At 46.4% G+C, this 23,513-nt stretch overlaps 1 protein-coding gene across 1 annotated transcript in view; it reads right to left on the bottom strand.

Moving 5' to 3' along the window:
• hb (zinc finger protein hunchback) overlaps nt 1–23,513 on the bottom strand; it is an 83,383-nt gene that overhangs the window by 5,245 nt on the left and 54,625 nt on the right. The gene's annotated exons all lie outside the window — the stretch shown is intronic.

Raw genomic sequence — 23,513 nt, 5'->3', positions numbered from 1 at the left:
GGGACCTGCAAGAGGTTCTCCCGGGACCTGCAAGAGGTTCTCCCGGGACCTGCAAGAGGTTCTCCCGGGACCTGCAAGAGGTTCTCCCGGGACCTGCAAGAGGTTCTCCCGGGACCTGCAAGAGGTTCTCCCGGGACCTGCAAGAGGTTCTCCCGGGACCTGCAATAATGTCAACCAACGCCATTTTTACGTATTTTCGTCATAAATCATAACCAATATTACAACTATTCGCATGCGCATCAAAACACATGCATATAGGATAGAAAGTAGTTATATTATTCTTTACAGTTTCTGACAAAAAATATAAAATTATCAAACTTTGCGGATCCCATGAGAAATCCGTGAATATCTACAAAAGATTACTATATATCTTTTTTTTCTTATTTAATTAAAATGAATGATACACCATTTACAAATAGCCTAGAACTTTAGAATGTCTATCCAATTACATTTGCTGAGAAATATTCAGAACGAATGGGGTAAAAAGACAGTAATAACTACGGTTCTAGGTGGAGATGGGCAGTACTGAGGCCTCTGACTAGTGATGGGGAATAGTTTTGTGACATTAAAATAATTATCAAGGAAATAATTGCCATTTCAGAGACTTAAAGTTACAGTACAAGTTACCCAAGAAGTTCTTATTAAGTACAGCCCAGCATACGAAGTTTGTAACTAAGGATTAGTCATGCCATAGTCAAATAGTACGATACGATTACTTGTGGCTTCAAAGTAGAATAAGAGGTTTTACCATGTGTTGTGCGAGCCAGGTGCTACCTGATACGTACAAAGAGAAATTCAGGTGCGCTCACCTACACGAAATCCATAAAATTCGAGTTGAAGTGAAACAGGTTTTTCGAAAAAGGGCAACGCTCCGCTACATATACTCCTCCGGCAAATGTTCAAATAAACGAATAAATGAATAAATAGATAAACAAATAAACAGGTAAACAAGGAAATAGATAAATAAAAATCAACAAGGAAATATGGGAAACACAGATATACACATAAACAAATAAAAACACAGATAATAGATTAATAAATTTAATAAAGAAATGAGTAATGAATAAACAAATGAATATACAGGGAGCATCTGGAGGTGAGAAAATGAATTATGGCGGTTTGAGTCCGCTAGAGTCAACGCGTGTGAACAGTCAAGATAGTTGGTCTAAATCCATAAACCCCGACAGAGGCTATCATAATTAGCCACCTCGTAGGGCGAATAACGGCTAACAAATTGAAAAGAAAAATAGCTTGTATTACCGGGCTGAACACGCTAATTTGTTATTCGTATAATCAGCGACTGGATACATCGATTTATAGGCCAACGCGAAAGAAATATTCCAACCAGACAACATGAACGAACAACGACGTTGGACTGACGGAAGCAGAGACAGTACCATACAAGCGTTACGGAGAGGGGGGGTCGACGATTTAATGAAGCGGCCTTGCTGTGGATGTGCTGTGTCCTGCGACACTGCTTCTGACCCAGGGTAGTGGACAGGGTGCAGGGATGACCCGTCATCTGGGAGGTGCTAAGATGGGAGGGAGGGTGGAGGGGTGTGGAGTGTTTTCGGGGATGAAATGGGTGGGAATGTTTTTGTGCCTTGTCCTTTTTGGCTACCCCCCTGGTAAGGGGAAAAAAAGCCTTGGTATATGTATGGTATATGTATGTATTACGATTAGGTAAATCACGTTCATTTTCCTATGGTGTTGGGACACGAAGCTTCGTGGAAACCCTCATAACTATGTTTCGTATTTTTTCGAAGATATTTCTTCCTCTATCAGTGCTTCCCTTAAGGGCTCAATTTTCAAAACTGGGGACACAAACAGCGGAAACTGCTGAAGTGGTTTCCAGGAGACTCGTGAACAGTATCCCATAAGTTCACAAACAGCGGGAACTGCTGAAGTGGTTTCCAGGAGACTCGTGAACAGTATCCCATAAGTTCACAAACAGCGGGAACTGTTGAAGTGGTTTCCAGGAGACTCGTGAACAGTAACCCATAAGTTCACGAACAGCGGGAACTGTGGAAGTGGTTTCCAGGAGACTCGTGAACAGTATCCCATAAGTTCACAAACAGCGGGAACTGTTGAAGTGGTTTCCAGGAGACTCGTGAACAGTAACCCATAAGTTTGGGACACACGAGAGACAAGGCCCAAGGACAGCTGTTCCATACATGACATCATAACGCTGGTGATGTCACGTGAGGTGGGGTGTGAGGCAAGCGGGATATTTTTCGGATGAACGTCCCGAAAGCCGCTTAATCCTCGGCGACTCCCAGGATCAGCGAATCCGTGAGTCCCCAAGTCTCCCTCCCTCCTCCTTGTCCTAGGGACGACTGTCATTTTTAACGCTGAAGGAGACCCCTCCCCTAACACTAACACACAAACTAACACTAACACACACACTAACACTAACACACACACACACACACACACACACACACACACACACACACACACACACACACACACACACACACACACACACACACACACACACACACACACACACACACACACACACACACACACACACACACACATTCACCCCTAACCCCACCATTCCACCATCGATCGGCAGATGACCGGTACTGGCCAGCAAACACCAATGGTGGTGGACGGGAGCGATTCGGTGAAGTCTGGGCATTCAGTAGATTTACTAGTGAGTTGGTCAGGAAATCCTGGAGCACCAAGGAAGTTCTTTTACATTTGCACACACGCGCACGTGCAAAAAACATTCACGAATTTAAGAGCAAACTAGACACTACAAGATACAAATACGGGATACTACGAGCGTAGCTCCCCTTCCCGTAGAATACAACTAGGTAGGTAAGTACGCACAGACACCTCGTAATAAGGAATTACTTCGACACTATGCATACCAATTGTTAATCTTTCGCTGTTTCAATAAAAAAAAAGGAAATGCATCTATTCAGATGTACTAGGATCTTGCGCTTTACTTAATTATAATGTAAAGAAAGAGACCTACACTCGTGGGGTTCCCGTCTCTTTCTACAACTACCATAACTAGTTTTAGCAAACTGTAGAAGCGGATTTCTGGCCATTCTCCCCCCCCCCCCACACACAGACACACGTGCAGTCATTCATGCATTCACGTCTTAATGGACAGCAGGGAAAGGGGTTCGGGTGAGGTGTCTTAGTTGCAGACATTGCATGCATTCCAATGACATATCAACACCTCTTCCTCCACCAACACCCCTCCTCTTCTTCCTCCTCCTCCTCCTCCATTCTTTTCGACGAAGAACCCCCAGTTCCTCGAGCACTCGCTTCTCCTCCTCCTCTTCCTCCTCCTCCTCCTCCTCTTCCTCGCCATCCATCATTCCATGTCAATACGAGTTCCCTTGGCGATTCTCTCTCCCTCTCTCTCTCTCTCTCTCTCTCTCTCTCTCTCTCTCTCTCTCTCTCTCTCTCTCTCTCTCTCTCTCACACACACACACACACACACACATATATATAGATCGGTCATACATGAGCTCTGAGCTCTCATCAGGTAGAATAATAGCTGTCGATCACGAGTCCAACACGTGATCCAAGACCATGGTGAAACACGCGTACACACACAATGGGTATACATAATCATTACACACTATTGCGGATACCCGAACATAAGCCATGATGGACAAGAACTAGGCAAATGTATATCTGTTGTATGAACAATTTTGTAAAGAAAAAATCTTAGGAGGAAAGTACTCTAAACATAGATACTTTATACCCATTATTCACTTTAGAACATAATGTAAACAAAAATCACATCAAAACTTCACTCACAAACTATTCATTTACCGAGTGGAAATCTTATAATCAAATAAAAATGATCGGTGGTAACTGCACTGTGGAATTGGGTCATGTATAGGAATAATGCATGAATAATGTCGAATCCATTCTGGAGGGACAACTGGGGGTGGGGGTCGCTGCCCCAGACTGGGTCCCCAGTTGTCCACAAGATGTTTAACAAGGCACGCCATCCTTGGCCTTTTAATTCCCGTAGATTGTTTTAGTTTTTAGGGGAATGGTCTCTACTTGTAGAACAGGGGTGCCTCGATCTTAATTCTAGATCTTTAATGGGGGCTTATTCTTGAAGAAGAGGAGGTATTGATCTATCTAATTTCCACTGGGGACGAATAAACTACGCAGAATGTCCTTCAATCGTGTGAACCCCCACCCCACCCCACCCACCCAAAAAAAAAAAAAAAAAAAGTACATTCCTCCCCACATGAAGCTCCTACCCCACCAACTTCATCCTACCCGACTCCCACCCCAGCCCATCCCACCCCACCCACCCCAGCCCACCCCAGCCCTCCCCACCCGCTGGCTTGCCTGAGGTCAGCTGCGACCAGTCGCCACTCATCCAGTTCGACGTCATTATCTCTCGGAGAAGACTCATCGACTTCAGTTCGTCGACACGATCCTTTCTCCCCTCGAGTCGCCTCTCTCGGAACAAATTGCTGCACTCTTCCCAAAGGAAGGGGCCGGGGGGGGGGAGGGGAGGGGGAGGTGCCCGGGCGGCCTGGTGGGGTGGGGTGGGGGTGTCATCGACGAACCACACTCCTCATGAAAAGGCTCCTCCTGGTCGGAGAGTCTTACAGATGAAAGAATGACACTCCTCTTCATCAAAATGCATCTCGAGACCAGGACAAGCCGAGGACGTCTCTGGCACTGACCCCAAATGACGGCCAAGCGGGAAAAGGAAGCGGGTGTGACCTTGCTTGACCCCGGGTAACAAGAGGAGGAGGAGGAGGAGGAGGAGGAGGAGGAGGAGTAGTAGGAGGTGGTTTAGGTGGATGTGGAGGAGGAGGAGGTGGTGGTGGTGGTTTAGGTGGACGTGGAAGAGGTAGTGGAAAGGGATGTTGGAAAGGATGTGGAAAGAAGGGCCAACCGAACGACATATTGTTATATTTAGTTTGACGGTACGCCATTGATAGCAGCCGTGTATGTGCCACCCCCACGCTATAGTCCTATGACGTCAGCCAGAATAAGTTCTTCAGGGGGCGTGACCAAGGCGAAGGGGTCACGGTACTGAACGGGACGGAGGGAAGCTGTAGGTCGCAGCTGGAAAGGGTGACAAGGGTCGAGGTTCGTGTGGTGGTCAACTTTTGTGTCCTTTGCGATCCGGCTGAAACGCAGAACCCACGGAACGCGCGCTGATACCCCCCTCCCCTCTCCCCACGTTCCTCATCCTCCATGAAGAGTTTACCCACAAAGTGTTGGACATGATCCACTAAGGTTCCTTTTTCCTATGGCAACTTCGAAATATAACCGTGAGCAACAAGTGACGACTGAAGATGGAGACGTTTGACCTCGGTGTACACAAATGCACACGTACAAAAAATAGATAATCGCGCAGACGCACGAACACTGGCGGCCAAGGGGACAGACATACACTCAAGGAGGGATTCTGTCCAGGGGGGATATTGTCTTAGGGGGATTCTGTCCAGGAGGGATATTGTCCGGAGGGATTTTGTCCGGGGGGATTGTGTCCAGGAGGGATTATGTCCGGACACCGACACTCATACGCATGTGTCCAACGATGAATGAACATAAAACCCGTCGCGAGGAAACAGTAACCATGGCATGGATGTTATAAGACTATTAATTAACATAACAATGCCCTGCCCGAAATAAGCAATATGGAATCCATACCTAACAAAAAGTCTGGAAAGAGGGTCATAATAGCTATTACATGATGGAATCCAAAGCATGCTTGATGGAATTCTGGTTGCCAATATAATAAAAAAAAAATGTGGAAGACTATTCACAAGTAAGATAGACTGCAGAGTATTGGTAACTTGAATTAAAGTTCATATCACTCAAAATTCTTTAAGAAACGGCAGAGTCTGTGAGCAATAAGTTCGAGAAAATGGACAACAAATACAGGGATCAGATAGTGGCTAGGTATATACCCCTTATATTACACGTGTATCATACACATCACGCAAGTCGAAGGTGGTATGAGAGCAAGGAGGAGCTGGGAAACAGTTCTACAGCAGTACGCCACATTGGCTTTATGTAACAACATATTATTGGCGAATATTGGATATGAAGTTTTTACACCAGAAACAAGGTAACACTGCAGTTCACATATATTTTGTCCTCGGTTTGATTTGGAAGGTTATAATAGGAAAAAAAACAGGCAAAAACTGGTTTACCAGTTGTGATCAACGAATGGAATACTGTAGACTTAGTAACCATGTAGTGAGCGTTGAAACTATCGGTTGTTTTAAAAGACGATTAGATAATTTATGGATAGGGATGATAAGTGGTATTGGGCATGGAACTACCTAGTGTAGGCCTCATGGTCTCTTGAAGTCTCCTTTATAATAATTATGATCTTGATCAACAAAAGTCATCGGTTCTGTGCGAATTGCTTTTAGTTTTTTTTCGGACGTGTTTTTTCATTGCTTTTTGGTTGATCTCAGAACGTGTACATATAAAAGCACACATGGTACAGAAACTGATATATTTAATTACAGAGCTCACTCCTTGTTCACCTGACAAACTGGCTGGTGTGATTAATGTAGGGTTAAGGCAACATCAGAACTACGAAAAACCATTACTTCTTTATCCGAGGGGTACATAAGGCTGAATATAGAATAATTACCGGTAGGTTTAATTGATAGATAAAGTGTGAATCTTTTAATAAAGGTTACGCTAGGTATGACCTTACCCCTGACCCAAGGTCAAATGACATCCGGCCGTTTGTCTTTATCTGCGGAAACTGGGTCAACTTTACTTGTTTGCCTCACTTGTATATGATGCTGTACCCGAAACCACACCTTTGCCCTAGGTGCTCGGGGAACGAAATATCAGATCTACTTAGTCTTCTAAGTCACGATTTCCAAATTAGACGTTCGTTCTGGGCACAAAACCAGGTTAAATCGTAACGTTATTTGCACACCATAATATCACTTTTTTATGTGTCACTTTTTGTCATGATGTACTTGCGGTATGTTTCACTCACCCTGTAACAAGCTTCTTCGCAGCGCAGTTATTGTATTGTGGATCTCCATTGGGGGATTTCCACGAGCTCAAAGTAACGACACAGATTGGTGAAAGACAGCGAATCGACTGAAATGGATCTTAAGTCACTATTGCCAAAGCCGACGCGAGATAATCCACAAGGATAGAAACGCATTTATATTTCGGTCCAAATAAGGCAACACGCTACCACATCTTGTAGTTCTGCGCCCCCTATCACGCCGGACGCGTTGCGCGACGTTGATGACATCATGTCGTTTGATATAAGGCCCGCATCCACGCACAATTCTTTCTCAGTTTAGGCGTAATAGGGCGAATTCCTCCGTGTCAAATTTTTACATATAACGTAACCGCTCGTCACTCGCGTGTTGCTGGACTCCAACGGAGGAGTGTAAATGCGCTCTGGAGTGTACAGGAGCGAGAAACAGGAGCGAGGGGTGGGATCTGGCAGAAGGAAGACAGGAAGGGTCTTGGTAGTGCTGGTGGTATTAGTTGAAGTGGTAATGGTTGTGGGTATGGTAATGATTACCGTGGGAGTACTTGTGGTTGCGGCGGAGGTTAGGAGTGTGATGGAGTTTAGTTGTTGTGGGTGTGGTGATGGAGAAGAGGGAAAGGTGGAGATTCGACAGCAACGCGTGTGTGAGTGAGCAAGCGAGGCCACACGGGAGGGGCAAGCAAGATCACTCGCCGGCAAGTCTCGTGTCAGCTTGCTGCCTACACACTCCTTCCTACCAGAACAGATTCCCTCGATCGTTTATTCGGCATTTGCTATGATCTTCGTCGTTGTCCGGGTCTTTTGTGTCTCTGTCTCTCTCACACCCACGAGCAAACAAACGACGAATTCTATTCCGTTTCCAAGGAACGATAAAAGCAGGTAACCCGGCGTGACCTACTTTCCATAGGCCAACCAATCCGAGGGCTCGGGGTGATGAGGGACTCGGCCAATCAGCGGCCAGCTTGGGGCGTGACGTAATGGGACAACCAGGAAACCCGTCTTGAATGGAAAGCTCATAGACTCCAGTACTGGTGTACAGTAGTACTGTGTACAAAAGTACACCTGTACAAAAGTAGGTGTAGAGTACACGACGCAGGTGTATGATGACTAAGTGAACAGGTGTGTTTTGTGAAGCAAGTCACAAGAAGGGCATCAGTTTCCCTAAAATGGCTTGCAGACCTTGTTGTTGTGGTGTGTGTGTGTGTGTGTGTTTATGTGTGTGTGTGTGTGTTTATGTGTGTGTGTGTGCGTATGCGTGTGCATCGTGCGTGTGTGTGTGATTCACCATGTTTTTGGATCACGTGTTGTTGGACTCGTGATCGACAACTATTACCCTCCTGGGTGAGAGCTCAGATCTATGGTAATGCTGTGACCTCACACTCATACTCACACTCACACACACACACACACACACACACACACACACACACACACACACACACACACACACACACACACACACACACACACACACACACACACACACACACACACACACACACACACACACACACACACATACGCACACATACACACACACACACACACACACACACACACACACACACACACACACACACACACACACACATACGCACACATACACACACATACACACACACACACACACACACACACACACACACACACACACACACACACACACACACACACACACACACACACAGACAAAATATATAACATAAGTTGTTCGCTCAAAGAAGGAAAATACCAGAAGACTGGAAAAATGTTGATATCGTACCAATTTATAAAGGAGGAAATAAGGAAGACCCAACAAATTGCAGACCGGTTTCCCTTACAAGCACAGTAGCTAAAATATGTGAATACGTTATAAAATAGATGGATAAAACATCTGGAGGATGACAATATACTGAATCCGAGACAATTCGGATTTAGAAGGGAAGATCACGTACCACTAATTTGATCTGTTTTTACTCAAGACTACTAGATATAATACAAGAAAGGGACGGATGAGCCGATTGCACTTTCCTAGATCTACAAAAAGCTTTTGATAAAGTCACTCAAAAAAAAGTAAGACAACTGGAAACCATAGGAGGGATACAAGGTAAAATGTTGAAACGGATGGAGGACTTTTTGCATGGAAGAAAAATGAGGGTAGTTCTCAGGGATAAGACTTCTACTTGGAAAGAGGTAATTGGTGGAGTCCCACAAGGATCAGTATTGGCTCCAATAATGTTTGTTATTTATGTGAATGACATGGACGAGGGTGTGGAAGGCTACATGAGGTTCTTTGCAGATGATGCAAAACTGTTAAAGAAAGCGAGTACTGAAACTGACTGACTCACTACTGGGAGATCTCGGGTACGGACAGTTGCTCACTGGACAATTGCTCACCGGACAGTTGCTCACCGGACAGTTGCTCACCGGATAATTGCTCACCGGATAATTGCTCACCGGAGAAGTAACAAATATGACATTTGCTCACCAAAGGATTATTTTAGTTATATTGAAGTTTATTACAACAATAGTATACAAACAATATACACCCGGGAGATCTGAACAGGGTTTGGGAATGGAGTCAGAAGTAGAAAGTGGAATTCGACATTAAAAATGTAGCATAATGGGATTTGGAAAAATAAAAAAAAAGGGGTATCAGGACAATATATAAGAAAGAGGTATCTGAAAAACGTCTGGTAATGGTCTTCATAAAATATATGTCCCCTGACAAACATACAAACAAAATTGTCGCCGAAACCTATGAATTGGTAAGATCAATTAAAGTGGTTTTTACTTACTTGGATGAAGAAATGGTATAGAAAATACTAGTCACATTGAAAAGGCCTAAATTGGAGTACGCAGCGACACTATGGTCACTCAGTACAAAAAAAAAAAAGAATATAAAGAAGAGCGAGAGGATCCAGAGAGCAATACAAAGATGGCCCCAACACTATCAAAACTCTCATATGAAAAAAGATTGTTGAAATTGGAGTTGCCGACTTTGGAACAAAGAAGAGAAAGAGGTGACTTGTAGATCATCTACAGAATTATGAAAGGCATGGAAGTCCTTGATAGAGAAGACTTACTAAATGTGCATTAGCAGAAAACAAAGGAAAATTGGACAAGAAATATTCTGATTTAGTCTGACCTACTGGACAGATATTGTAAATTTCACTGGACATCTGCTCCAATTAGTCCGGAAATCTACATGTAATATGTAAGTGGGCTAGTGCATGGGACTTTTGTATGCATTTATTTGTGGTTAATAGATCACGGATAGAACAATAATGACACTTGTAGAGACATTGGGACAAATTATGGGAAAGGTGGAGGGGGAAACACGGGTCGAGTTTATTCCTGACCGGTTTCGCTATTATAAGCGAAACCGGTCAGGAATAAACTCGATATTCAGATAAAGACCTGTGTTTCCCCCTTGACCTTTCCCATAATAATGACACTACAATGGATTTTACGGGAAAATGTCCCTCAGAAAACGCGATATTGTACGTGTCTTTTCAAGAGGTGATAACCAACACTCCTCTGCAAGTATTATCATATCAAAACGTCAAATAGGGATGTATACCAAAAGAAAAATATCAACTAGAATTTGCCCAACCAGGATACTGGTACGTGAAATTTCGGGTCTTGGCCCATGAACTAATACGTGAAGAAGAAGGGCTGGATGGAGGAGGAGGGGGAGGAGGGCGATGTTGTCGAGCGGGAGGAAGGGTAGAAAGGCCTGTAAGGCAAGACAGGTCAGGTTGGGTCAGTAGAAGGATGCGGGGTGAGTGGGAGGTGGTGGTGGAGAGAGAAGGACCGGGGAGTGGCGTAGTCACATAGCGAACCACGTGGAAACAGCCGCGTACAAAATGCTACTTTAGAATAGCCCTGGCCACGCCAGACCAACCGTAGCCCCTGTACACCAATCGTAGGCTCCCTAGAACAGGCGTAGCCCCGCTAGATCAGTCGTAGCCCATCTAGACCAGTCGTAGCCCATCTAAACCAGTCGTAGCCCATCTAGACCAGTCATAGCCCCCCTAGAACAGCCGGAGCACCTATAGACCAGTCGCAGCCCATCTAGACCAGTCGTAGCCCATCTAGACCAGTCGTAGTCCATCTAGACCAGTCGTAGCCCATCTAGACCAGTCGTAGCCCATCTAGACCAGTCGTAGCCCATCTAGACCAGTCGTAGCCCATCTAGACCAGTCGTAGCCCATCTAGACCAGTCGTAGCCCATCTAGACCAGTCGTAGCCCATCTAGACCAGTCGTAGCCCATCTAGACTAGTCGTAGCCCATCTAGACTAGTCGTAGCCCATCTAGACCAGTCGTAGCCCATCTAGATCATTCGTCTCCCATCTAGACCAGTCGTGGCCCATCTAGACCAACTGTAGGACCTCTAGGCCAGTCGTAACTACTCTAGAGTAGTCGTGGTCCATCTAGACCAAATGTAGCCCCTCTAGACCAATCGTAGTCGACCTAGATGAGTTAAGGATACTCTACAAACACACCGAGTATATCTTAGGGATAATCTACAGTCCACTTCTGCCCTTGTATCTTGAGATCATTCTCACTTCATCCCCAGTCACGCAATCACGATTTTCGTCAAATGTTTTGAATTCGAAAACCTGCAAGAACGACTTCGCCTACAGTATTCTAAGCTTCACAAAGGACAAATCAACGATGTGTCTAATATTCATTTAGGTTCAACTTCCCTTAGTTCCTCATTCAGCTTCTCAACATATGACGTAAAGTTAATATGACATTTGGAGATTTGAAAAAAATAAAATATCGTAAACGAAGTCGTTTCTACTCAAACGAACGCACGTGAATCGTCGTCTGTGTGTGATCTGGGCTTTTTAGCTTGAAATATTTGATACACTGATATTTATGCCTCCATTAGTATAAATGCTAGTCTTCCCAAAATAACTTTGCATTGCGAATAACAAATACAGGAAAAGGTGAAATCTGGTACGAGAAGAGGAAAGAGTGAATAGGGGTAGTGTACAAGACGTCGAAATGAGGCATCAGACTTGAACGTATACTGGGCGTGGTACTACTGACATTGATGGTAAACGTGATAAGAGAAGGCAGAACAAGAATGGTTTTGAACCCCGTTTAAGAACTTCATCCTGACACACGTTAAACTATTTTAGTCACTTTAGTAAAACCAGTGGGCGAACCTCAATAGGGAAAATATACATACGAGCCTATCATGATTGAATTTCATTATTACTTTCGCAAAAAATATCTTTTCAGGAACCTTCGAGGTCAAATTGAACTTATCCATGATCATAAGAACCCAATTGTGGTGTTTTGATACCGTAGATTGATTCATTTTTTGCCTTTGAAATTGAAACTGCTGGAGCCTAAAACCGTATGGACGACCATCTATACATATATATATATATATATATATATATATATATATATATATATATATATATATATAGATATATATATATATATAAATATATATATATCATTGAGACGTTCAAATGAATAAAAAAACATATGCGAAGCTAGTCAGGAAAACACTCAAACAAAGATTCCTATGTTTCCTAGTCCCACTTACGCCACACACACACACACACACACACACACACACACACACACACACACACACACACACACACACACACACACACACACACACACACACACACGTACATATATATATATAAATATATTTATATATATATATGTATATATATATGCGAATAAATCACAAAAAAACACGTAATTCACAAAATGTGTAATAAAACCACTTGGAAAATAAAATGAACGGTGACCGAACGTTTTCGTCTTTTTAAGACATTTTGAAAATGTCTTGAATAGACGAAAACGTTCGGTCATCTTTCATTTTATTTTCCAAGTGGTTTTATTACACACACACAAACACACACACACACACACACACAACACACAAACACACACACACACACACACACACACACACACACACACACACACACACAACACACACACACACACACACACACACCACACACACAAACACACACACACACACACACACACACAAACACACACACACACACACACAATTTATATATATATATGTATATATATATATATATATATATATATATATATGTATATATGTATATATATATATATATATATATATATATACAATTTCCTCACTTTTTGAAGGAGGGAATTTTGATGAGCTTGATATGAACTCTTTTGCTAAGCAGGATTCGAAACCTCCCTCCCGACCTCCGCCGCAAATAGCGACACTAACCCGCTCGGCCGCCCGAACACGTGCATACAACTCGATGGCGCAGTGGTTAGGGCTCCCGGCCACCACTATGGCGGTCCGGGTTCGAATCCCGCCCAGCGCTGAAATAATTTCAGTACCACTGCGCTACGAGTCGTTACCCCAACTCTCGTGGGCGAGGAGTTGGGTGTGTGTTCGTGTAAGATCATAGCATTACCCATAGGTCGGTCATATATAAGGTCCGAGCTCCCTTTGGGGGGGGGGATGACTGTCGGTCACGAATCTGACACGTGATCCAAGACCATGGCGAATCACACATTGTATATGTGCGTGCGTGTGTGCACGTGCGCACAAACACAATCGCGCGCGCACACACACACACACACACACACACACACACACACACACACACACACACACACACACACACACACACACACACACACACACACACACACACACACACACACACACACACACACACACACACACACATTTTGGGGGAGGACAGGATGCGAGGATGATAGAGTGTGCCGACAGGAGACCCCACGGCCATGCCAACGCAGTTTCCGATTTCGACAAGGCGAAGAATTTGCTCTGTTATGTTGACATTTTGAGCGGCAAAGTGTTTCCTATAACGAAAACGGCAAATCAGGAAGGAGTATCCATAGCCAGAACGACACGTGGACGCCAAAAACATGGATTTTTTTTTCTTCAGGTGCCATTCTATGGGTCAGTTGTTAACTGAATAAAAGTGTGTTTGAAGCACACATCACCAAAAAAACGAATGGGTTATACTTATGTCAGCTACAACCACGTATGATGTCACTAGTTCGAAAGGTATGCATTTGATAGTACAGTGCAAGGTCGTGTTCTTCCAGACCCCAGGGTGACCCAACCCCTGACCTAACTTCCGCTAACGATCATGATCAAGACACGTAGTGGTCTGATCTGAATCTGAATCTCTAGGAAAGACCACCTCGCTTGCGCGGGATCGGTTTTTGTGGGAGGGGAAGAATGTCTGTAGGAAAATGAAAAGATAGTAGCGTATAAAAGAGGGCTATTGCCACCGGGCGAATTGCGAGCGATTAGGGGTTTATTGGTGGTCGTGGCTCGTAGTGGTCTGTCGATCCTGCTAACGATGAGGTGTTAGGTCGACAACCCCCCCACCCCCACCCTGACACTAGTCTTCTCACTGTCGGTTCCCGTACTCTCATTAATGGCCCCCGGTCCTAAATGAACCTTGGAACAGGTTTAGTTAACCTTGCTATCTTCCGTGAATTCCAAGCGGACAGTAAATGTATTCCCGTTTGACGAGATTAACACCATATGAGGACGGAGCCTTTATTTGTACGACGTTTCGCTTATTACAGCTTTTTCAAGTAAGCGAAACTTCGTACAAATAAAGGCTCCGTCCTCATATGGTGTTTATCTCGTCAATCTTGTCGGCAAACTGCCACTTTTAAGCGTATTCCTGTTTGCTTGGTCGTTTCAGACTAGCGACTTTAATCCCTATCAGAGCAGTAACACATTTTTCTTATTTCATTCTGGCTAACATGGGTTAAAACAATCTTTTACCAACTTCAACTCCATCATTTGCTTGATGGTCATCGTGCAAAAATTCTATTGAACAGTAGAATGACCATCATGCACGAAGGCGTTTAACACTTCAGGATCATGCTTTCACCTGAATGTCATCAAAATCTGAAAGAGAAAAGCAAATAATCGATACATCTGGTATGAGCGAAACTCATGACCAGCAAAGATCGCCCACGCATGATGCTTTCCCTGACCAAATAGAACTTTTGCAAAAATCATGACTTCAATCAAAATAGGTTTACCGGTAACCTTTTTAATCCATAAGTCGATCCAGAGCTTAAAATTATTCAGCATAGGTTTACCAGTAATCTTTTTAATTCATAAGCCGTTCCAGAGCTTTAGAATATTCAGCGTTAGTGGGATTAAAGTGTAACACATTCCATTGTATTCCTTTGCTAATGGTTATCGTTACTTTAAATCGATGGGTGAAAAATATATATTACATATATATAAACACACTCACATACACACACACCCACACACCCACACCCACACACACACACACACACACACACACACACACACACACACACACACACACACACACACACACACACACACACACACACACACACACACACACACACACACACACATTTTTTGCACTGAAGATGTAATATACGAAAGCGCTCTGCTTCGTTAATTTCTTTTTTCCAAGTGGTCTACTTTGCATAAGTGAACACACGTACCCGTGTTCTTATTAGCATACACGTATGTGTATACAGTATATGTTATATATGCATATATATACTGTGGATATATAGTATGCATACATTATCAGTCAATGTAAAATAAAATAAAATTTCCAGTTAGATATCGGAAAGCCTAAAACGGACCCTACACGATCAATATTATTGTGCAATATTCCGTATTGTGACTAAGAGTTCCAGAGACCTTTGTCTCCTGTTTCAACCACCAAGAACCATCTATACACTGTCAATAATACTTTACAATACGGAACATTGCGCAATAATATTGATCGTGTAGAGCCCGCTTATGGCCTTCTTCTTATAATTCTATTTTTGGTCGTTACACTCCAGGTCGGCAGCATACAATATTTCAGTCTGCTCACTTAGAAAGAAATTTGTTATTCATTTTTTCATACATTTTGCCATCCATAGTTGTTCTTCACGGTGGCTTTCATCCATCAGATGAAGAAGCAGTTTCTTATAAACAAGAATGGGAAATCGTGATGACAACAAAGCGACAAGTGGAGGAGGAGGAGGAGGAGGAGGAGGAGGAGGAGGAGGAGGAGGAGGAGGAGGAGGAGGAGGAGGAGGAGGAGGAGGAGGAGGAGGAGGAGGAGGAGGAGGAGGAGAAGGAGGAAGGAGGAGGAGGAAGGAGAAAGGGGTAGATTGGGAGGGAAAAAGGTGAAAAGAGGTAGAAACACACAGACAGACAGACGGACAGACAAGAAGGCAGATAGACAGAGAGGAGAGAGAAAGACAGAGGAGAGAGAATAAGATAGATAAAGAGGAGGGAGAAAGATACACAGAGAGGAGAGAGAGAGACAGACAGACAGAGAGGAGAAAGACAGACAGACAGATAGGAAATGGAAAGACAGAGATGAGAGGGAAAGACAGACAGACAGACAGACAGACATAGGAGAGGGAAAACAGACAGAGAGGAGGAAGAGACAAAGATGCGAAAGAGGCAAGCAGACTGACAGTGAGTGAGTGAGAGAGAGAGAGAGAGAGAGAGAGAGAGAGAGAGAGAGAGAGAGAGAGAGAGAGAGAGAGAGAGAGAGAGAGAGAGAGAGAGAGAGAGAGAGAGAGAGAGAGAGAGAGAGAGAGAGAGACCTTACTTAAATATCACCTAGCTTGACTACATCGCCCGACACTATCAGCTTATGAAACAACTCAGATGGTGTAATACTTATGCTCGTGGATACACTGGAAGAAAAAATAAATAAATTACACCCAGGGCGACCAGATTATGTAAAGATGACGATATTGTAATCCGCTCAGTAGAACTACACATGGATATATAATTCATACTCTTGGCCCAATTATAGAAATCAGTTCATCTGTATGATAGTCAAAGTATGCTTGACGGCGTTTACTCCGAGAAGGAGGATGGCTCTCAGTTCGCAACCAACAAACCTCCTTAACTTAGGCTACGCTAATCAACTTAGGTTAAGTTAACTTAGGTTAGCTTAGGTTAATCTCTCCTTCGATTAAGTCGCACGTCTTTTCCTCATGGGAGCTCTGCCCTGCTTCAGATCAGCTTCGATGTTTACATTGGGAACATAAGCTGCGAAAAGTCGACCCACCGGCAGGCGGCTCCCCCCGATGATGTGTGGCAATTTCCGCAACCACAGCGGTCTACACCTGTCTGTTCAAAGCTTATCGAAGAGCGCGCGAGCCGAATAAACATTATGAAGTTTGGCATGAGCTGATGTGGGCTTTTACTTTTTTAGAGTATTACTCTGTAATTGCACCAAATGTAAAACATAGTTTATGGTTCAGGGGGGAGGGGGAGGATGGAGGAGGGGAGAGGGAGAGTGGAGGATGGAGGGAGAGAGTGGAGGGATGAGGAGGGAAGAGAAAAGGGGAGGATTGAGGAGAGGGGAAGGGGAGGATTGATGAGGGGGAAGGGAGGAAAAGAGGATCACAGTCATTGTCGACGCGGGCATCCTCTTCCCCTCTTTTTTCATCTTCTTTTCTTTGCAATTTTATGATTGGCCGAAAGCCCTCCGCACCCTCTAGTACATAAGAGAAAAGTCCTCTCCCGCGGGGGGACCCATCAAATCCCCTTTCCCTTTCCCTTCCTCTTTACGCTCCCTCGGCTGACGCCCAGTTGCCAGATATCACATTATCTGCAGACCTAAGCTGTCCTGTATCTTGTGTACAGGGCACTGCCATTAGGTCGTTCTTGCGCGTGCGGCCAACAGACACGATATGACGTCATAACGTCGGTAATTTTTGTCTCCTTGTCCGTCCGTGTCTGTAAGGATTTGTGTGTTCCAATGAGGATATTTTTGCAAGAACGGAGGAGGAGGAGGGGGAGGAGGAGGAGGGGGGGGAGGAGGGAGGAGGAGGAAGAGGAGGAGGAGGAGGAGGAAAAGGTTGGGGTCAGGCGGTGGCTGGGCTAGCACGCGCCAGTCAGCCATTTAATCCGGCCTTTTATCACAAAGGGGACATAAGATTACACCATTCCTGACACTTCTTCCCCATTCCAGTTTCGCAAAATAACAAAACCCTCTCATGAATGTGCACCGCAAATGTAATCCCAACGTGATAAAAAAACACATCATTTTGTCTCCTAATCCGAAATGATAAACAGTATTTATAAAAGAACAACCAACGTATCGTAAGCGAAATTTATTCGCAAATATTAAACCATAACGAAAAACTCGCAAATTCAATACCGTGCGCCAATTGTCCTGTTTCCTTTCTTCTCCCTCCCCCATCCGCCCCCTTGGCGTCCTCCGCCTCTCGCCCCCCCCCCCCTTTGGGTCCCCCTCCCCCCCCGAATCTCACCCTTCGAATCGGCCATCTTGGATTTGGGGGGTTCCCTGTAATTTCCCTCATAAAGCCCGATCTATGGCTTCTCCCTACACGAGGCGTGGTGGTCCAAAGAAAGGAAATGCAATCTGGGAATGGCGTAGGCTGTGTTGGGGGATGCCTAAGTAAGCACAGGGTGACGCGAGGGGGTGTGTGTGGGCAGGAGTGTTACATAATAACAGAATAATGCGACATTGGACCAGGCGAATAGACTTTAAATTGTTTTATATTACACAGTAAAAGAATTGTAGTGTTTGGACAACAAGTCTCTTCTGTTCATTCATAAAAAAAAAAAAGTCCAGCAAGTGAAAACCTGTTCGAAAATCAGAAATAAGGCACCATTCATCTCAATATGTCAGTGCTGTTATTCCGAATGATTTAGAAAAAAAAATTGCCTAAGGGCGACGCTTCTGCGCCGAAAGGCACTGCCCAGTACTTCCTGAAGAACTGGTTGACCTCCTAGTTTCTAACCTCCGTGTTAAAGTCATCAGGGTGATGGAGTCCTTCCAAACCAACTTCTAACCTCTACAATGAACCTTAACCATGGTCCACAATGTGGACTCCTAGGGGTCCAAATGTGGACTCCTAGGGGTCCAAATGTGGACTCCTAGAGGTCCAAGAAGCTTCCTGAATGTATCCAAAAACCGAAACCTAATTGGAATTAGTGGACGATTAGTGTTTCCGATCAGTGTTAATTTGGTTTCTGGAACAGCAGAGCATAAGTATGGTATATGTAAGAAAACAGCTTGGAAGCCCATGGGTTTAAAAAATCCGCGAGGTACTAAAGTAATGAAGTTTCCTTTGGGTAACGGAACCATTTTTCAATATTCTGGCTCAAACGCAGAGCCGAGCATGGCCTCGACCTGGGTTTGCCGTTGATGCTTGGAGACCCTCTACCCCCTTTGGGTGAGGATCTCTGCAAGAAAATAACCAAGAGTTGGAGTTTCATGTTCTCGAACACACGAGAGGGCAATGGCTGGGAGAAGGGGGCCGTGATTGGATAATAAATCAGGGAAGTGGGGTTGGGGGTCCATATCTGTGTAAGAAGACACACACGTGTGTGTCTGCGTGCGTGCGCGCGTGTGTGTGTGTGTGTTTGTGAGTGCATATGTGTGTGTACGAGCGCGCACACGCGTGTCCGTGTGTATGTACGCGTATGCATAGTGTATATATATATATATATATATATATATATATATATATGTATATATATATATGTATATATATATGTATATATATATATATATCGAAGTAGAGGGGAGGTTAAATATTACACATCGAAGAGGGAGGGGAGGAGAGGGAAGGAAGATGGAGGGAGGAGGAGTCTTTAGGAGCTGGAGGACCCGTTGCACTAATAAGGAATTTAATCCTGCGCAAGGGGAAGACATCATGGCGCGGTGACAGCAGGTCGAGCCCACCTACTGCTCCCTGCTCCCGAGACATCCGTGTTTGTGCGCTTCAGCCTGCTTGCTTGCCTGCTTGCCTGCTTGCCTGCTTGCCTGCTTGCTTGCCCGGGGGGCGGCGCCTGACTGCCTGCAAGGTGAGGCGCATACGAGCACAAGCCATTCAAGAATTGTCAATGAATAACGGGAAGGGGGAAGCACAGATGGACAGTGAGAGTGAAAGAGGGAGTGAGAGTGAAAGAGGGAGTGAGAGGGAGTGGGAGAGGGGGACGGGGACGGGGGAGAGGGAGACGGGAGTGGGAGGGAGAGAGAGGGGAGGGAGAGGGGGAGGTAGAGGGGGAAAAGGAGAGAGAGGTGGGGGAGGGAGATAGATAGATAGATAGATAGATAGATAGTTAGAGAGAGAGAGAGAGAGAGAGAGAGAGAGAGAGAGAGAGAGAGAGAGAGAGAGAGAGAGAGAGAGAGAGAGAGAGAGAGAGAGAGAGAGAGAGAATAATAAGGAAGGAAAAAGAAAAAGAAAATAAGGATAATAGAAAAATAAAGAAAGCGTGTGAGAGCGAAAGTAAGCGTGAGGACAGCGATAAGTAGATAGATAGATAGATAGATAGATAGATAGAGAGAGAGAGAGAGAGAGAGAGAGAGAGAGAGAGAGAGAGAGAGAGAGAGAGAGAGACCGAGAGAGAGAGAGAGAGAGAACGAGAGAGAGAGAGAGAGAGAGAGAGAGAGAGAGAGAGAGAGGGAGAGAGTGAGCGAGAGGGAGAGAGTAAGCGAGAGGGAGAGAGTGAGCGAGAGGGAGAGAGTGAGCGAGAGAGAGTGAACGAGAGAGAGAGTGAACGAGAGAGAGAGAGTGAACGAGAGAGAGAGAGAGTGAACGAGAGAGAGAGAGAGAGAGAGAGAGAGAGAGAGAGAGAGAGAGAGAGAGAGAGAGAGAGAGAGAGAGAGAGAGAGAGAGAGAGAGAGAGAGAGAGAGAGAGAGAGAGAGAGAGAGAGAGAGAGAGAGAGAGAGAGAGGAGAGAGAGAGAGAGAGAGAGAGAGAGAGAGAGAGAGAGAGAGAGAGAGAGAGAGAGAGAGAGAGAGAGAGAGAGTGAACGAGAGAGAGAGAGAGTGAACGAGAGAGAGAGAGAGAGAGAGAGAGAGAGAGAGAGAGAGAGAGAGAGAGAGAGAGAGAGAGAGAGAGAGAGAGAGAGAGAGAGAGAGAGAGAGAGAGAGAGAGAGAGAGAGAACGAGTAAGGATGAGCGAGGGAGAGAGAGAGAGAGAGAGGCAGAGGGGTTGGGTCACAGAAAGGAATAAGGATGAGAATGGAGGAGGTGTGGAAAGTGGGTGGATCTGGGGAGGACGGGGAAGTGGATGGGTGAGGTGGAGGGGAAGGAAATAGGGAGGGGAAGGAGGGTGAGGGGAAAAGGAAATGGAGAGGGGGAGGCGGGGGGAGGGGGGAAATGGGAAGAGGCAGGGTGAAAGAAGGGGGAAATGGGAAGGTTTTATGTGTGGATGGGGAGGGGAGAGGAGGGGGGAGGGGAGGGGGAGGGGAGGAGCGGAGGGGGAGGGGAGGAGAGGGGAGGGGGAGGGGGAGGAGAGTGATGGAGGGGGAGGGGGAGGGGAGGAGAGGGGAGGGGGGGAGGGGAGGGGGAGGGGAGGGGGAGGGGAGGAGAGTGGAGGGGGAGGGGAGGAGAGGGGAGGAGAGTGGAGGGGGAGGGGAGGAGAGGGGAGGGGAGGGGAGGGGAGGGGGGAGGGGAGGGAAGGGGAGGGGATCCTGGGAATGATGCAACAGGGATCCTGCCGGACAGAAAAAGTTCTATGTGGACTTGGTCGAGGATGACGAGACCCCGGTTGTACAACGCCATGATTAAGCTACGCAAACCCCCCCTGGGAATCCATACTAAAAGGACAAGTGGCACATCGTACGGGAAGCTAATGAATGGTGGCTTGAGGACAACGAACGTATGGACTACGTCGCGGAACTTCACCGGAGGAAGAAAACAGGAACAAGAACAGACAAGGAGGTCTTGAAAGTCCATGAGAATGCAGCTGCAGCAGCAGCAGCAGCAGCAGCAGCAGCAGCAGCAGCAGCAGCAGCAGCAGCGGCAACAGCTGCTCTTCGTGGCTAAGCTGGTTGCACGGTGGAAAAAGGACGGACCTTCCTGTAATGGTGACTGCAAGGGGGGAGGTACCGTACTTTGCAACAGCGACGACGACGACGAGACTGGTGCAAGATGTAATACAATAAGAGGCAACGAGGAGGACAGGCAGGAGGAGGAGGAGGGGTTGGGGTAGGAGGAAGAGGAGGAATAGAGGTAGGAGGAGGAAAAGGAGGAAGAGGTGTAGGGGTTGGAGTATGAGGAGGAGGGGGAGGGGGAAGAGGAGGAGGAGGAGGGGAGGGGGAAGAGGAGGGGAGGGGGAAGAGGAGGGGAGGGGGAAGAGGAGGGGAGGGGGAAGAGGAGGGGAGGGGGAAGAGGAGGGGAGGGGGAAGAGGAGGGGAGGGGGAAGAGGAGGGGAGGGGGATGAGGAGGGGAGAAAAGGAGGAAGAGGTGTAGGGGTTGGAGTATGAGGAGGAGGGGGAGGGGGAAGAGGAGGAGGAGGAGGGGGAGGGGGAAGAGGAGGAGGAGGAAGGGAGGGGGAAAAGGAGGGGAGGGGGAAGAAGAGGGGAGGGGGATGAGGAGGGGAGAAGAGTATGAGGGGGAGGAAGAGGAGGAGGAGGGGAGGAGAAAGAGGTGGAGGAGGAGGGGAATGGTTAGAGGTAGGAGGAGGAGGAGGAAGAGGGACAGGAAGGGAAGGGGTAGGAGGAGGAGGAGGAATAGGAGGAGGAGTAGGAATAGGAGGAGGGAGAAGGATAGGGTTAGAAGGAGGAGGGAGTGGGAGTAGGAGAATGATGATGATGAGGAGGAGGAGGAGGAGGGGGTGGGGGGAGGGGTAGGAAGGAGAGGGTGGGAGAGGGTTAGGAAGGGGAGAGGTAGGAGGAGGAGGAGGAGGGGTAGGATGAGGAGGGGAAGAGGAAGGGAAAGAGGAGGAGGAAGAGGATGAGGAAGAGGAGGGGAAAGAGGAGAAAGGGGAAAGAGGAGGAAGGGGGACGAGGAGGAAGGAGGAAGGGGGAAGAGGAGGAAGGGGGAAGAGGAGGAAGAGGAGGAAGGGGGAAGAGGAGGAAGAGGAGGAAGGGGGAAGGGGAGGAAGAGGAGGAAGGGGGAAGAGTAGGAAGAGGAGGAAGAGAAGGAAGGGGGAAGAGGGGGAAGGGGGAAGAGGAGGAAGAGGAGGAAGGGGAAGAGGAGGAAGGGGGAAGAGGAGGAAGAGGAGGAAGGGGGAAGAGGAGGAAGAGGAGGAAGGGGGAAGAGGAGGAAGAGGAGGAAGGGGGAAGAGGAGGAAGAGGAGGAAGGGGGAAGAGGAGGAAGGGGAAGAGGAGGAAGGGGGAAGAGGGGGAAGGGGAAGAGGAGGAAGGGGGAAGGGGGAAGAGGAGGAAGGGGGAAGAGGGGGAAGGGGAGGAAGGGGGAGGAGGAGGAAGAGGAGGAAGAGGAGGAAGGGGAGGAGGAGGAGGCGAAAGGTCAAATAACACTTGGAGTTTACAGTTAAGATTAGAAATGAAAGTAGTCGATGCCTTGCACCGATGCCGCCACCGCCGCTGCCTCTGCCTCCACTCAGGGTCTCGAGTGCCACGAGGACGAATGCCAAGATCTCGAGGACGAATGCCAAGATCTCGAGGACGAATGCCAAGATCTCGAGGACGAATGCCAAGATCTCGAGGACGAATGCCAAGATCTCGAGGACGAATGCCAACATCTCGAGGACGAATGCCAACATCTCGAGGAC

The sequence above is a fragment of the Oratosquilla oratoria genome, chromosome 6, assembly GCF_046742065.1.
Source record: "Oratosquilla oratoria isolate Oo_2021 chromosome 6, ASM4674206v1, whole genome shotgun sequence".
NCBI lineage: Eukaryota > Metazoa > Arthropoda > Malacostraca > Stomatopoda > Squillidae > Oratosquilla > Oratosquilla oratoria.
The sequence above is the reverse complement of the archived record's forward strand: the minus strand, read 5'-3'. Positions and strand labels throughout refer to the sequence as shown.